The sequence below is a fragment of the Sebastes umbrosus genome, chromosome 23 (assembly GCF_015220745.1).
Source record: "Sebastes umbrosus isolate fSebUmb1 chromosome 23, fSebUmb1.pri, whole genome shotgun sequence".
Lineage (NCBI taxonomy): Eukaryota > Metazoa > Chordata > Actinopteri > Perciformes > Sebastidae > Sebastes > Sebastes umbrosus.
The window spans coordinates 11,449,365-11,464,065 of NC_051291.1; the positions used below are offsets into that span (position 1 = coordinate 11,449,365).

The window sequence follows — 14,701 nt, forward strand, 5'->3', positions numbered from 1 at the left end:
ATTTGACTTTCAAGTCACACTAGACATGATGTTTACATCCAAATACACCTGCCTTATCACAATCTGGAGCCACACAAGGGAGCAACACCTAGTCGAGGGCGGCACTGCAGATTGGGCCTTTGCAGACTCTCCAGGATGTGATTATTGGGCCTCAAAATAACGGCATTTGCAGCAGCTTTTAAAGGAAAATAACTGCACTACAAATTGCTGCCATTATGTGGAAGTAAAGGGAATAACCTATTTGTGGCCACAAAATTGAACACAGTTCTCTGTATGTACACCTCTTTTTTTCCTGGTTTGAGGCTGTAAATGAACAGCAGTGCTACTCCTTTCATACCATGGCGTGATGCCACCCAAATGGTTAGTTTGAGGTATTATATTAGAAATGGTTCTGTTTTGGTAACCAAAATATTGGTTGGTTTGGTTGGAGCGATATCGCCTGGGGCTAAATGCTGCCTTGGAAGAAAAGTTCTTGGGAACACTCTGACCTCTGAAGTTACAAGGAAGTTTGTGGAGATTTAGTCTTGATTTTTTTGGCTCACAGAAGTAGTTCTGAATCTGATTATTTTCATGTGGGAAGTTAGTGGGCAACCTCCTGGTCTGAGGAGTGAAGCCAATGAGGAAGTGCCTTCAACTTGCATTCTTTCTAATAGCCAGCAGGGGGCGACTCCTCTGGTTGCAAAAAGAAGTCTGATTGTATAGAAGTCTATGAGAAAATGAGCCTACTTCTCACTTGATTTATTACCTCAGTAAACATTGTAAACATGAGTTTATGGTCTCAATCACTAGTTTCAAGTCTTCTTCAATACAGCATGATGTTCATTTAGTAAATTATGGTCCCATTTAGAGTCAAATAGACCATAAAGCAGGGTATGCTTTAGGGCGTGGCTACCTTGTGATTGACAGGTCGCTGCCACGGTGTTGTCCGGTCTGGGAGTTGTGCGTGTTTTCGTATTTAACCCTTTCACAGTGTGTTTTTAGTTCATAAGTTATTATAACCTTTTTGGTCACCTGAAAATGTCTAATTCGGTGTTCGGTTGTGCTTAGCTCCACTCGCTCATGTCCCTTGTGGTTGCAAAAAAATCAACGGCCAAAAACCAAGATGGTGACGGCCAAAATGCCGAACTTGAGGCTTCAAAGCGGCAGCAAAGAACGAAGGACACCAGGAAAACATCGCCAGTCACTTCCATTTGAGGCTTTTATTGTTTGATTGTCCATTGTCCAAGTAGCTTGTTAAATAATACCCCTTTGCTGGTTACTTTTATAGATAACTTGCTGTTTTCTTGATCTTTTCTTGTACCTCCACCAGGACAGAAGGTAGTTGCACTGTAAGAAATAACCTAAAAATCCGACGAATCAATTTATACCGCTTACAAGAGAGCAACCATGTGATGTACCCCGAGTGACACGTGAAATTGAATTTCTTATTTGCAGTGCTCGTTCTCTCACAGTTACACGGTCTTGGCAGGAAACACTATTTACATACTGCATGCTTTTCTACTGTAAACCAGTTTTTCATTTCCGAGCTCATGTACTTGTGTCATATCTCGTGCTCGTCTGCTGTCACGATCGGCAATGTAGAACCGGGCTTGGATTTAGAGCTGATTCAAAGTGTGTGTGGCGAACAGCCCATGCTGGTAGCTGATGGTGGGGGAGTCCAGACTGTGCTTAGCATGACTCATGGTCTGGTTTGATGTCTGCCAGCGGACAAACACAATGGCCTCTGTACACAATAGTCCAGCCTTTCTCCTGCTGGAATGCAAAACATGCTCCAACGGTTTCCGATACTGTATATCAGAGTATTGTGTTACTCTGCAACCAAGCGAGGTGCACTCCACAACGCACCCCAACCTACAAACACACACACACTTTATTCAGAGATACTAAATATGATATGATATAATGAAAAATCTCTATGGCTGGTGTTCATCCTCCTCCAGCATTACACTTTATTTTTTCTTTTTAGCTCTTTAGTTTATCAGGTAGACCGCTCCAGTTGACCGTTTGACCTTCTGGAAAAGTGCTGGCAAGCATTTGGGCCAAAATCCATTCATCAGCAACTTTTTAACTTTAACAAATTCTTATAAAAACATTTAATCATTAACTTATTAACATTTATTAATTACATAGGACTTGTGCTGTTGGCTTATTACAAAATGAGAAGCCTGCAACCCTTATTGGTAATGACTTTTGCAGGTAATCATGCAGAGGCAATGGCTCAGAGAGATTTTTCACAACCAGCGAACCTAAAAGTCGTTCTTATTAATGTCAGTATAACTCCTCTATAAAGCGAAATCTAATATAGTAAACGTAAAGAGTGACTTATTAGAAAGTGGTAGAAAATACAAGGGAAAACGCATTTATTTTTGAGTTAAAAAGAAACCAATTCTTTAAACGGGAAGTGTAAACGTGAGGCCGAGCAGTGCTTCTGATGTCAGTGCCTGGAAGTCGAGCTCCTCTGGGACTTGCGGCACATTCATGAACATTAGCGTGATTATTGTGGCGGTACGGCCTGAAGAAGCAGCCAATCGCATGCTGACTGTCAGGCTTATCCTCATGTGCTCCAGACTTCCTGTTCTCTCTAGGAGGAAAAGAGGATACTTTCTTGGTGTTTCGGCAACAAGCTCCTCTGAAATACCACAAGAGGTGGTGACGTTGTCACATAGCACTCCGTTTCCCGGCCATCTTTACGGCTAGTCCACCCTCCTCCCACTCACTCAGAGTTAATGGGAGGCCTGTCGTTGTTGAGAAAGTGTCCACCCTCCACTTTGATGCTTCTCCTCCCTCCCAAAGAGTTCTTTAAGTGGAGGATTCAGCATGTCTGTGTTAAACTGTGTTACGCAGCGGTAGGCGTCCCTGTTGTGCGTCTATGATGCTGCCGTCTCCTCTGAACGCCTGCCATGAAATTCCAAAGTAAATCACGACTGCCTCAGTGGAGAAAATGATTTATAATGGGGATCGATTTGCCCTCGAGATCGGTTACATAATGTCACAGTGCATGTGCTGTTACGCAACTTGCACAGGAGGCATGTTGATGCACCTCTTCTTTCATCAGAAAGATGATTTTTGGATTTCGAGACAAATTCGCGAGCGTTATTTAAAAGTCTGGATTATTATTCTCCAGCTGGAATCCGGGGATGTTGTGATGTGTTGTGACAGTGACGTGTCTCATTGTGACAAGTGTTGGTTCAGGACCTGCTGTGAGCTCTTTCGCGAGCGAGGTGCTCTCAATTAATCTGGCTGTGTTTTCCAGCCGGCTTCCTCATTTGCATGCAAAGCTCTGCCGCTCGCTCTCTCTCTCTCTCTGTCTCTCTGTCTCATTTCAAGCTTTGAACTGCCCGTCTCTCTCCAAGTGATGCCTCAAAGAACAGATAAAGAGCTTTAGTCTTGAAAAATTAAGAGGGTGCAATCAGCGGTCTGTGGTTATATATTATGTTGCAGGTGTTGTAAGCGAATATCTTAGTGGTGTGTCTCCGAGGAGGCATCGCCTTTCACTTTCGGACTAGAGTGTGAAAGTGTATTGCAGGGTAGCACATTACACAGTAACTAATTTATATAAGATCATAGCTAAGGGTTCAGTATGGATAAAGGAGGAGACTCGTGGGTACCCATAGAACCCATTTTCATTCACATATCTTGAGGTCAGAGGTCAAGGGACCCCTTTTGAAAATGGTCATGACAGTTTTTCCTCGCCAAAATTCTGTGTAAGTTTGGAGCGATATTTAGCTTCCCTCTTAACAACCTAGTATGACATGGTTGGTATCAATGGATTCCTCCGGTTTTCTAGTTTCATGTGATGCCAGGATGTTCACTCTAGCTTTAAAACTGAGCCTGTTACAAACTGAGCCCATTAGAGGCATTAAAACGAATTTGCGTTAACTTTGACAGCCGTAATTTCTTTCAATCAAGTTTAGGCTCAACAAGCTTTGGGTTTGGCCTGCATGAGGACATGCCTGAATGCACATTCTTGTGCTTTGCACTCTTTGTCTTCATCCCTTTCTCTTCCTCCCTGCATATTTTCCCCTCCCCATGCCCTGATGAGCGTTTGGGCTTCTTCCAAGGATATCCATTATCGAAATACTGAACTAATTCCCCCACTCAATCTCTTGCTTTCCCTCCTCCTCCTCCTCCTCACATACTCACCAAAATCCAACCCTCTTCTCTTTACTCTGCTGAGCAAGATAAGCCACAGCAAGGCGCAGGGTCGTGGAAGACTGTAGATTGACGGCAGCATTTTCAGTCCAGCGCCAGTTCAGAAAAGCAGTTCATTTGTCCCACAGACCCCACAGTATAATTTTCCCAGAGTCTCACGAGGAGAGCCAGCGTTTCTCATGAATAACAAACAAGAGCTTTGCTCAGGGGAGAGAGTTCACACCGACTCTCTCCTTCTCTGCTTTCTCACCTTAGATCTTCAGGGCTGCTTCTGAAAGCCCCACAGAGTTTATTGCACATTTTTCTGGAGTGATCCTCTCTGCGGGGTTAGACTTAAGAAAAAGGGAGCAGCGGGATGAGCATGCTGTAAAATCAACCTGCTACAATAGAACAACAAACACAACAGAGATTGTTTAGCTTCTCACAGGAGGAAGCCGATGTGGCACGCACAAAACCTTTTATTGAAAAGACTATTATCCACCTGTTGCTGTCATCACACACCTTTATGTTTCAAGACAGTGATGCTGGCTGATATCTGAAGTCCTCAGTCATATGGCAAATAACCAGAGACGTGTACGCATGCAGAGGGGGGCAGGCAGCGATAACTATCCACATCCTCTCTCTTATTTGTATGTAAATACGGGGATGCTGCGATGCGTTGAATCAGCCCTTTAGAGAGAGAGAGAGAGCTAGAGGGGAAATGTTATTGTTGCGCTGAGCTCGTCCACTGCCTGTGTGTGTGTGTGCCGTTGCACCGGGTGGGGTGGAGTGGTGAGGAATGCACTAATCACGCAAACTGGGCTGCCCTGCCCTTGCCAGCCACATTGCCTTTTGTCTGCACTTGGAAACCGAAACAAAAAAAAACGAGCAACGTTTCAACCGTTTTCTCTCTTTTCACACAAGACATAAAGATAAAAAGCCGGCTTTTGGAGTGGGACATGTTTATTGTCTTGGTCTTCCAGGAAGAGCTGAAAACCCCCCTCCTTAACTTCCCCAATCCTGCCCTCGCTATGACGGGAATGTTGTGACACCATCAGTAATCCAGGCCGAACTGTGCCACAGAGAACAATAGCTGGTATTCAGTCTCTCTACTTCTCTTTCAGCCTCACCTGTCCCAAATTTCGTAAAACGTCCTCAAATATCAGCAACCATTCAGCAGTAATCGTGACGTGTCCTTTTTTTCTTCCTGCAAAACAGAAGTGTTCCGTAAGTGTTTACTCAAAATTATTTAATGAGTCAATAAACTTCACAGTTAAACAGAGCAAAAAATCTGCACAGGAGCTGTGTGCATTCCTCTGGGCTGAAGCACAAGACGTTTTGTTTCCTAGGACATGCTGTGCTCCTGCACTAAAACTATACTGCAGCTCTGGTGTTTTCATGTAATGTTGTAACCAGTTGCATTCTTACAAAAATAAATCTTGGACTGCACATGGTTTTGATGGTTTGGCCTGAAGCACAGCACATTTTTCATTAGGCTTCTGTTAAGTCCCTCCAGTGTATTCTTCAGATTTACTTTCCATTTAGGAATGAGTGATTGACAGCAGAAAGTAGACAGCGGAGCTTTGAGGCGCTGTGAAGTTTCCGAATTTGTTGCTGAAGGCACAGCCATCAACTTGACTTATTGCTTTTTTTCACAATAACTTAATTATATTTTTCTTTGTTTTGCATATTTTGTTCACGAAGAAGTGAGTCATCCGCTGATTCATTTCACGTATGAACTTGAAAAATTATGAAAAATGTATTCACCTTCCTTTCTGACTCCCAGATTCCCTGATCACTAACAATAGGCAACATCAAAATCTAAGAATGTATTCATGATTTTTGATTCTGTTGACGTCTTGATAACATCAGCATAGTCTGATAACACAAGAGAATGATTGCACAATGTCTGAAATTAAGAAACTGAGTCATTTTCTCTCGTTCATCAGGACCTGATTGTGACTGATTAGTGTGTTTGTCTCTACTTTTCCCAACTTGTAAAAACTCAGAAATGTTTCTTTTTCTCCCGTCAGCGTGACGTGCTGCTCTGATTAGTTACTCTGAAGCAAAATTTACGGTGTGATCGATCAGTCAGTCGCCTGCTGAGCTGAATCCTGATGCATTTCATCTCATTATCAATGTAGTTAAATGACAGTCGCCTCACTCATTAAATGCCTGGCCCTCTGTGTGATGTAGCACCGCAGCTTGTTTTACCTAAAGCTTAATGAGCTTAATATTATATTTCATAAAAATATAATCATTTTCTGTGATGTAGGCAGAGGTGCTCTTTATTTCACTTGAGGCAGATGCCTCCCCTATTAAAAACGCTGCAGGAAACTATATTATATATGTGAATATGTTATTTATTTCCGATTAAAATGTTATGGATTAATGGAGGATGGAATCTGCCAAAATAAAATAAATAAATGAATAAATAAATAAATATGTAATTAAATGTAGCAAAAAATAAATAATAATAAATAAATATGTAATTAAATGTAGCAAAAATAATAATAATAATAATAATAATAATAATAAAATAAATAAATAAATAATTGATAAAATGTGACATTAATTGATATTTCTGTTTTAATTTGCTTCTTTATATTTTATCTTTGTATTAATTCCCTTATTTATTTACTGTTCTGTTTATTTTTCCCTTTTATTTATGTATTTATTTGTATTTATTTATTTATTTTTTCATTTATTTATTTTTTTCATTTATTTTTTTATTTTATATTATTTCTAAATGTATGTATTCGGGGTCTGATGCAGTGCAACATACCCTGACAGGATGTGTATGTGTGTTTACATGCATGTGTGTAAGTGAAAATACACATCTAAATGGTGTAATACAGTCTTTTGTGTCTAAATTAAACACAGACCTGCTGTCACTTTAGGCGAACGCCACAAAATAACTAGCTCACACAGGGATTTACGCTGCCTGCATCTCACCATCACTTTCAAATCACTGCGTTTAACCAGCACCTTCATTTCAAGCTCCAAATCAAAGCACTTGTTTTAATTTTGGGTTAATGTGAGTTAAGTGGTCGGTGGGGCTAGAGCTAAAAAAACAAGACGATAATCATTTTATCAAATTAAGAGGAATTGCCACCTTGAATATATGCTAGCTGTCCAATCAGTGTCACCAATTAAGGGTCGCAGTGTGTCTCTCTCAAGTTTCACTATTTTGTTTTACCTTCTTTAGAAAGAACCCCTAATAAGGACTGTTTACAGTCAGAGTAACTGGGACATTGTGTCTGAAAATACATCCTGATGCTCTGATTTTCAATGCTTTGAGCAGCACAAACACGTTTTGTAAACATCCATTGTATCGGGATGGTGACAGAAGTAAGTAATGATGTTTTTATATTGCACTTTATCAAATCAAAGTGCTTTAAAATACAACAATTTAGCACAAAATGTCAAAACAGGCCGGATACAGGAACAGATACATCGAGAAAATAAGTTTAATACAGAAATAACGTAGTGTCAGCTGCAGATATTGTAAAATATGGGCAAGTAAATCCAAAAACGACTTGCATGGCTCTCATCTCTTCAGTACAATGTACAGAAAAACTGTACAAATTAAACCTTAAAGCAAATCTTCCATACCTTTTAAAGGTCCATTCCCAGAGGTGGACAGTGGGGGGTTAACAGGTTAGTACAACTGTTTGTCTTTCCACTTCCCTGTGGAGTTTTGTCTTTATGGTCTGTTACAGGACCAATTTAATCTGTTGGTTTTTACAGCATCTATAAATACGCGAAGCCATTCACAGAGTATAATTATGTAATGCGCAATGCAACCACATAAAATGCAGGGAAGCAAAGTACAAGACAGACAATAGCACGTTGGTGAAATAAAACCCAATCTTTCCTTGTGTATTCAACGCCGCAAATGGACTCAAGGAAGGCTCCAAAGACAACTTCAGTGGACAAAGAATGGTGAAAACTTTGGGGCAGCTCAAATCCAGATAGGATCTCTCTGCTGGGTTTGGCTGACCTGCAGTAGGTCCTGCAGTAAAACAGTTAAAAGGACAAAGAACATACGATACAAAGAGGAACATGATGCAAAAGGGTTTATGTAACACCAGTAACAGGGTTTCCGTTATCTGGTAATTACCGCTTTTTTACCGGGAAGTCCGACATAAAATCTCTCCGATCATAATGTCCACTTTGGCGACATAGAAGAAGTAACGGTGCAGCCCAACTTTACACGACCAATTTGCATTTAAATTTGCATCCGACCTGTCCAACTGGATGCTTATCCATCCTTCAATCCCTCCGTCCCCTTCTCTACCAGCTCCACACAAGGTTGTTTTATTTACGAAAAAGCAACAGTACAGATTGATGATTATGACATAAATTAATGAGGGAAAAAAGCTGGGAAAAAAAATGCAGAAAATTCTGGATAAGCGGAACAATTATTGTAAATAAGACATTGGCTGAAAAAATATTTTTTTACATGGATAGATTATCAACTACGATCATAAATCTCACTTATAGCATTTCCCGGTTGTACACACAGCTGTTCAGAAGTGCCGTCGCTGCAGCTTGATGTTTGAATTTTTTAAAACGCCCTCTCGTCGCACCACCAGCTTGGTCTGCATCACAGGTATCCCAACATGCTTTGTCCAGCGAATCGGTCACTTCCCATACATACACAGAGAATGGAAGCAAATTTTGTCGCCATGCAGTCTGGTAGCGTACAGTGGGGCTGCACCGTAACAGTTTGCAGAGCGGATGTGCCGTGCAATGTGTCTTACACATGCAGGTGTATTAAGTCATTTCCTGTATATCGGTAGTTTAATTTAACGAAAAAATAGACACTTTATGACCTATTTCTGTGTAAAAGCGCCGCGCCTCGTGTAAAAAAATATAAATAGAAGACTGGACAATTTTGTACATTTGTAGAGTGGATCTCTATGGCGCATATATACCACTTGCGCGCTGCTCTCACTTCTGGTGTAGTCAGGTTCCTTAAACTTTATTACAGTCGTCATATAAATACAGGTATATACATGAAATTTGACCTCTGCATTTAATCCATCCTAGGCATATTTTAGGAGTAGTGGGCTGCTGTAAAGCTCCTACAGCCAACCTTGTGATGAAAGGACGACCCGCTCTACCTACTGAGCCACAGCCGCCACGTTTAATTGACTATAGTGTAAGTGTAGTGTTGCAGCAGCTGTTAGGCGAGCAGTCCGCTTAAACACTACATGCCTTGATGATGTCAGTCTTTACATAGCCCGCCTATCAATTGTGTTTAAGCTCAGTAAACACAGATAATATTTCTCCAATATGTCCGGGACATTGAGACCTTCCAGGACAACGTGGACCGGCGGAAACCCTGACCAGCCTTGCGTGACTATTCTAATGATAGCTTGTACCTTTTTAATCTATTATCATATCAAAGTATGTCATAGTCAATTAAAGCCATTCTTTAGTCGCGACGGTTTCTGAGACAAAATCTAATCACTGGCTAAATGTTCCAAAGTCTTTATGAAGCCTGCAATTATAATTACTAAAAGCATGTGAACATAGAACCAACAGCCTATTTCTGCATATGTTCTTGTGCTTCAGAGAACAGCAAGTGACGTCAATGTGATTCTGGTCGTGTCAGTGTTTACTTTGATGACGTGCTTTGCTGCGTGTGAACACACATTATCAGGTCACTTTCTTTTGGGACTTGTGTAACCAGTTCAGTCGCAGACTTCATTAGAAAGGAATTCATTTGAAATCACTGTAATTTGTGTAACTGTAGCAAGCTATTCTTTCCACATTTACTGCTTCATTTGCTTGTTGTTGTACTAAGCATGTTGGGATATGTAGTCGACTTAAACCAAGACTCAAGGGGTTGTTTCGGTGTCCTACAGTCCAAAGTCGATTTTTGTCCGCAGGGAAATCAATTTAACCAGTGTTTTATGGTTGGAATTGCAGTGTTGATTGCTCCAGAAAGTTTGCCTTGAGGAGAGCAGATGGTAGCTTGAAGTTTCCTCAGCGTGTCCTCGCCCTTGAGGTAGGAGGAAGGAGGGTTGTGCAAAGTCAGCCTGCATGGAAAAACAGACCCCTGCCCCAAAAAGATAAGGGCCCGTTTTGACCCCATTAATGCCGGGAAGGATGTAATCGGTGTGGAGAGAGAGAGAGAAAGAGGGCCGCAGGCATGCAGCAATAAGAGGCAAACCATTGTTACCTCAAGTGGAAATTACATAACATAATCACAGGCTACAGCCACACACACACATAGAGTCTAGGCTTCCCCCATCCAGCTTCTTCTGCCTTTATCAAATCCCACCCTCCTCAGTGTTGAAGAGCTTCCAGTAATGTTGTGCCACATGTTTATTTTGGGGAGGAAGCGTTTGCTGTGTCCCAAATCCAGACTTCATAGGAATTCTGAGCAGGTTTTGAGTTGATTAAATTAAATTTACTCAAAGATGTCAGTGTGTATGCTCAAGTCACAATAATTTTATGCAACAGGAGCAGCTTACTGCTGGAAAAAATTTAAACTAATTGTCGAGACAGCTCCGGGAACATCTCAGAGAGCGAAGTACAAAATCGTTGGGACAACATTCAGCCTTCTCCCTTTTATGTTTAATTAGCAGTAGCTTTCCAAACTCACCATTAAATTACATCATGCACATGTTGCATTTTGTTTGTACAAAACCGTAAAACACGTGAATTCTTTCATAGTGAGGAATATGTCTTTTTTCCCCAAATTTTTTCTGTCTTTAATTTAAAATGAATAATAAAACGTGAAAACAAAAATATACCCAAATGCTTACGGCCATCAAATAATGAATTGAAATCCCGTACTGAATGTATTTAGTATCAACGATTTTGAGTAATTAAGTTATAAATAATCTCGTATTTATGAACTAAAACTCAATAGCATGCAAATTGCATACTATTTCCGGTGAAATATTACAGTATGCAAACACTGGACACTACGGTGGCATGAATATCCCACAATGCAATGCGGCAGTGACGACAACATTCATAACAGACGTTGACGGACAGCTCTGTAACGTCAATCAATTTAAGTGTAATTGTAAGATTTTTACTTTGTTAGGAGTAATATATTGTTTTAAATTAGTTCAAACTTTATGATTCTTACAAATCACTGTTTGGTCACATGAGGTTGGCACGGGTTACCGTGGTTACGTGTTTCCAACCGGCCAAGGAGGCTCTTAGGAAGCGACGATGTAAATCACTGCTCAGTGTGTCCTGAAAACATACATACTACTGTTTATCTACACTAAAGTATGTTGAATGAGAGTACCCATATTGAGTATGTAGTGCGAGTTTGGACGAAGCCAACGTGAATGGCATAAGCTGACAGGAAGTAAACATGGACCCAAGCTGTTGCCTAGCAATGCAATTCAGTCTCTCAGTCTATAAAAAATATATTTATATAATGTATACATATATAAAAATACAGATCAAAGAGGACATAGATCAGCTTCCAGGTGCCACCAAGCACTGGCAGGACCTGGACTACAAAACCACATCAGAGGGAGAAGAGATGCTGCGAGAGGATGAAGCAGATAATAGCAGACAACACATGATGTTATGAAACCAATCCTTTTGGAAACACAATCCTGAAAACTGCAAAAACAGTAGATAACCAGATAAGATAAGTTTGTTAGTATATTAGATTTTGACACAATATGTGCCACCACAGGGCCACTTTATCAGACCTTTAATCATCCCTGACTAACAACCGAGCATCAAAACACAGAAGATGAGAAGATGTTTTATATCTGGAGTTGGTTAAATGACAATCTTGGGCGAAACATCCTTTGTTTGTCCTCAGCCTGAGGGTATGTAATGCGGTGAAAGCCCACCAGTACACAAGAAAAAGTCACTCACTTTCATCTCTGCAGCATCTTTATTGTCTGGTGTTTTGATATGTGCCTGTTGACGCCAGATAAGACTGTACCTGCCAGTGAAATGACACTGCTGTCTAAGTCTGTTTATCGTGAGGCCTCAGATAATATCTCATCACTTATTGAACACTGGTTCTGTTCAGGGACCCGGCGGCATGTCTTGTCATATTAATCTCCCACCATGCATTACTCTCTGTGCAAAGTCAACACGACAGTATCTTCTAGGTTCAGAAATCTAGGCTTAGAAGTATTTTATTCTGCTCACACGAACATCTGCAATGGGATAGCAAAGTCCGTTTTTTGGCCCGAGTGGTCAGTGGCCACACAAGTTTAATCGTTCCGCCAGATGTAATTTTCATGTTCAGCAGCTGGACGGTGGGGGGGAAAGAGGTTATTTTCCTAAGTGTCTGCTACTCATCTCTGCTGGCGAGAAGAGCCGACTCTGGAGAGAATGCGGTGTAACCTGCCAAAGCAAACCCGCAGAAACTTGATGAGTGTCCCACTGCCGTGGCTCTGGGGATCAACTCACAGTTCATTGAAATTCCTCTGATATTGGAACCTGGCTCGCCGCTCGCCGCTGACTGATTATCCTTTCCTCCAGAAGCAGACTCGCACTCGCACGCACCATCGCTACCGTGGCTCTTATTAATTTTCATATTGAAAAGACTAACTTCTGCCCTCCACATTGCATGTCTTTTTGTAGCTTTTGCTCCTGCAAATGATTATTCTGAACTCGTAGAAATCCTGCCAAAGTCCCATGGCTCTGAGTTGCTGGTTATTGAGCTCTCAAATCTTACTAATGCACTCAAGTAATCTGGTTATTGTCGGCTTTCTGTACTTATCGTTTGCGTGTAAACAAGAGACCGGGGTTCCATAATCAGGGAAGGGGATTAAGAAATTAACGTAGTTAAGCTAGATTGCTGTAGGAGATTGTAGGAGAAACCTAATGTCTGAGTCATGCGGAGGAATAACTGGGCTTGTAACAGGGTTTTTATAAGAGCTCATAAGAATTACTGTGTAAAGACAAAGAACAAGAAAAGAAGTATCCAAAGTTCAGCATTTAATCAAGTAAAAGTACAGAAGTAGTTCCAACAAAATGAGCTTCTAAGTATCAAAATAAACACATATTATTGATATACTATTGGATTAATCCATTAAATGGTGTAGCTAGTGGAGATGGAGCTAATTTTAACTACTCTATAATGTTCATTTAAAGGAACAGTGTGTAACTTTTAAGGGGATCTATTGGCAGAAATGGAATATACTGGTATTAATAAGTATGTTTTCTTAAGTGTATAATCACCTGAAAATCATAATTGTTGTGTTTTCTTTACCTAAGAATGAGCCATTTATATCTACATAGAGAGCGGGTCCTCTCCACGGAGTCCGCCGTGTCGAACCGCGATGTTTCAACATTTGCCCAGAACGGATAAACCAAACGCTGTTAACTTTTCCTGCTTGGGCCAGAGTCCGTAACGTTACTTACCGCCGCTCTCTCTCTTGCTTCACCACTCACTTCCCACGTACACAGACTCTACGTTCTCTACTCTAACAACAACTGGCTCTAGAGAAGGCCATTCGCGTTTTCTCATCGGCCACTGTAGCAATCCTACACGCTTGTCTTGAGTTGTTGTAATCTGCAACATCACCACTAGATACCGCCGGATCCTACACACTCTCCCCACACTTCCTTTAATCTATAACAATACTTTTAAGATGATAAAGTTTTGTATATAAAATCTCAATCTGCAAAGTTACTACTTATTATTTTATTTACATCCTCCTCATTTGTTGGTGTTGCAACAGTTGCTGTATAGAGATAAAAAAAACATCTTATTGCATCTCATCTGTTGAGCTATAGGTCAAGCTATTGTACCATCTCTTTCCTGATTGGTTAGACTTTATCCACATGCCACCTGCCTCTAGCTCATGTTGACATGTCTTTGTTAACACTCTGTAATTGTCTCTGTTTACGAAGGGAAGACAGAGTAAACAACGCATACTTCTGGTCTTAAATGGTACCAAATGGTGTGAGAATGTGTTGTTGAAGTGACGTTATTGCCTGGCTTGCGGGCTCACAGTATGTGCACAGCTATCAAGCATAGACGCTGAAAGAAGCATCTTATTTCACCACTCAAATCATTCATGAAACAGCAACTCAGACGGCGTCGCCCTCCTTTTTATTTTGATTGTAAATGATTTTTCGGTGTATCCATCATCCAGCTTCCCCTCGCTTTCATGTGAAATGGCCCCTCTCTCAACAGGAGTCATCATGAATAGAAATGAAAAGGGCGGAATGGTATTGCATGGCAGACGTCGGGCTTTAAATAGATGTATTCCCTGTGTTTTCCACTCATTGTTTTTCTTTCTAAGCCGTGTCGATCATAGCTACAATAGTCCCAGGGGCCCCTCTCCTGCTGCGCTGTGCGGTAGGTAGATGGTACTCAGTCCGCTGTTTGTTTGGAAGAGCTATGCTCCTATGGGCTATAACTGGGCTCAACCGTGAATTCCACATATGGGTTCAGCCACGCAGGTTGTCATGCAATATGAGGCACAAATGGGAGCTAAAGACCTTATATTAAGAGGCACTTTTCATTCCACATTTGATTTAATATCAAGCAAATTTGGGGTTTGGCACGGACACGGTTTGGCATGTAGGTTTATGGCACACGAGTAAGGCAATA

At 41.1% G+C, this 14,701-nt stretch overlaps 1 protein-coding gene across 1 annotated transcript in view; it reads left to right on the forward strand.

The window, feature by feature from the left end:
* The window catches only part of pawr (PRKC, apoptosis, WT1, regulator), a 68,039-nt gene that overhangs the window by 16,858 nt on the left and 36,480 nt on the right, over nt 1-14,701 (forward strand). The window lies entirely within an intron of this gene.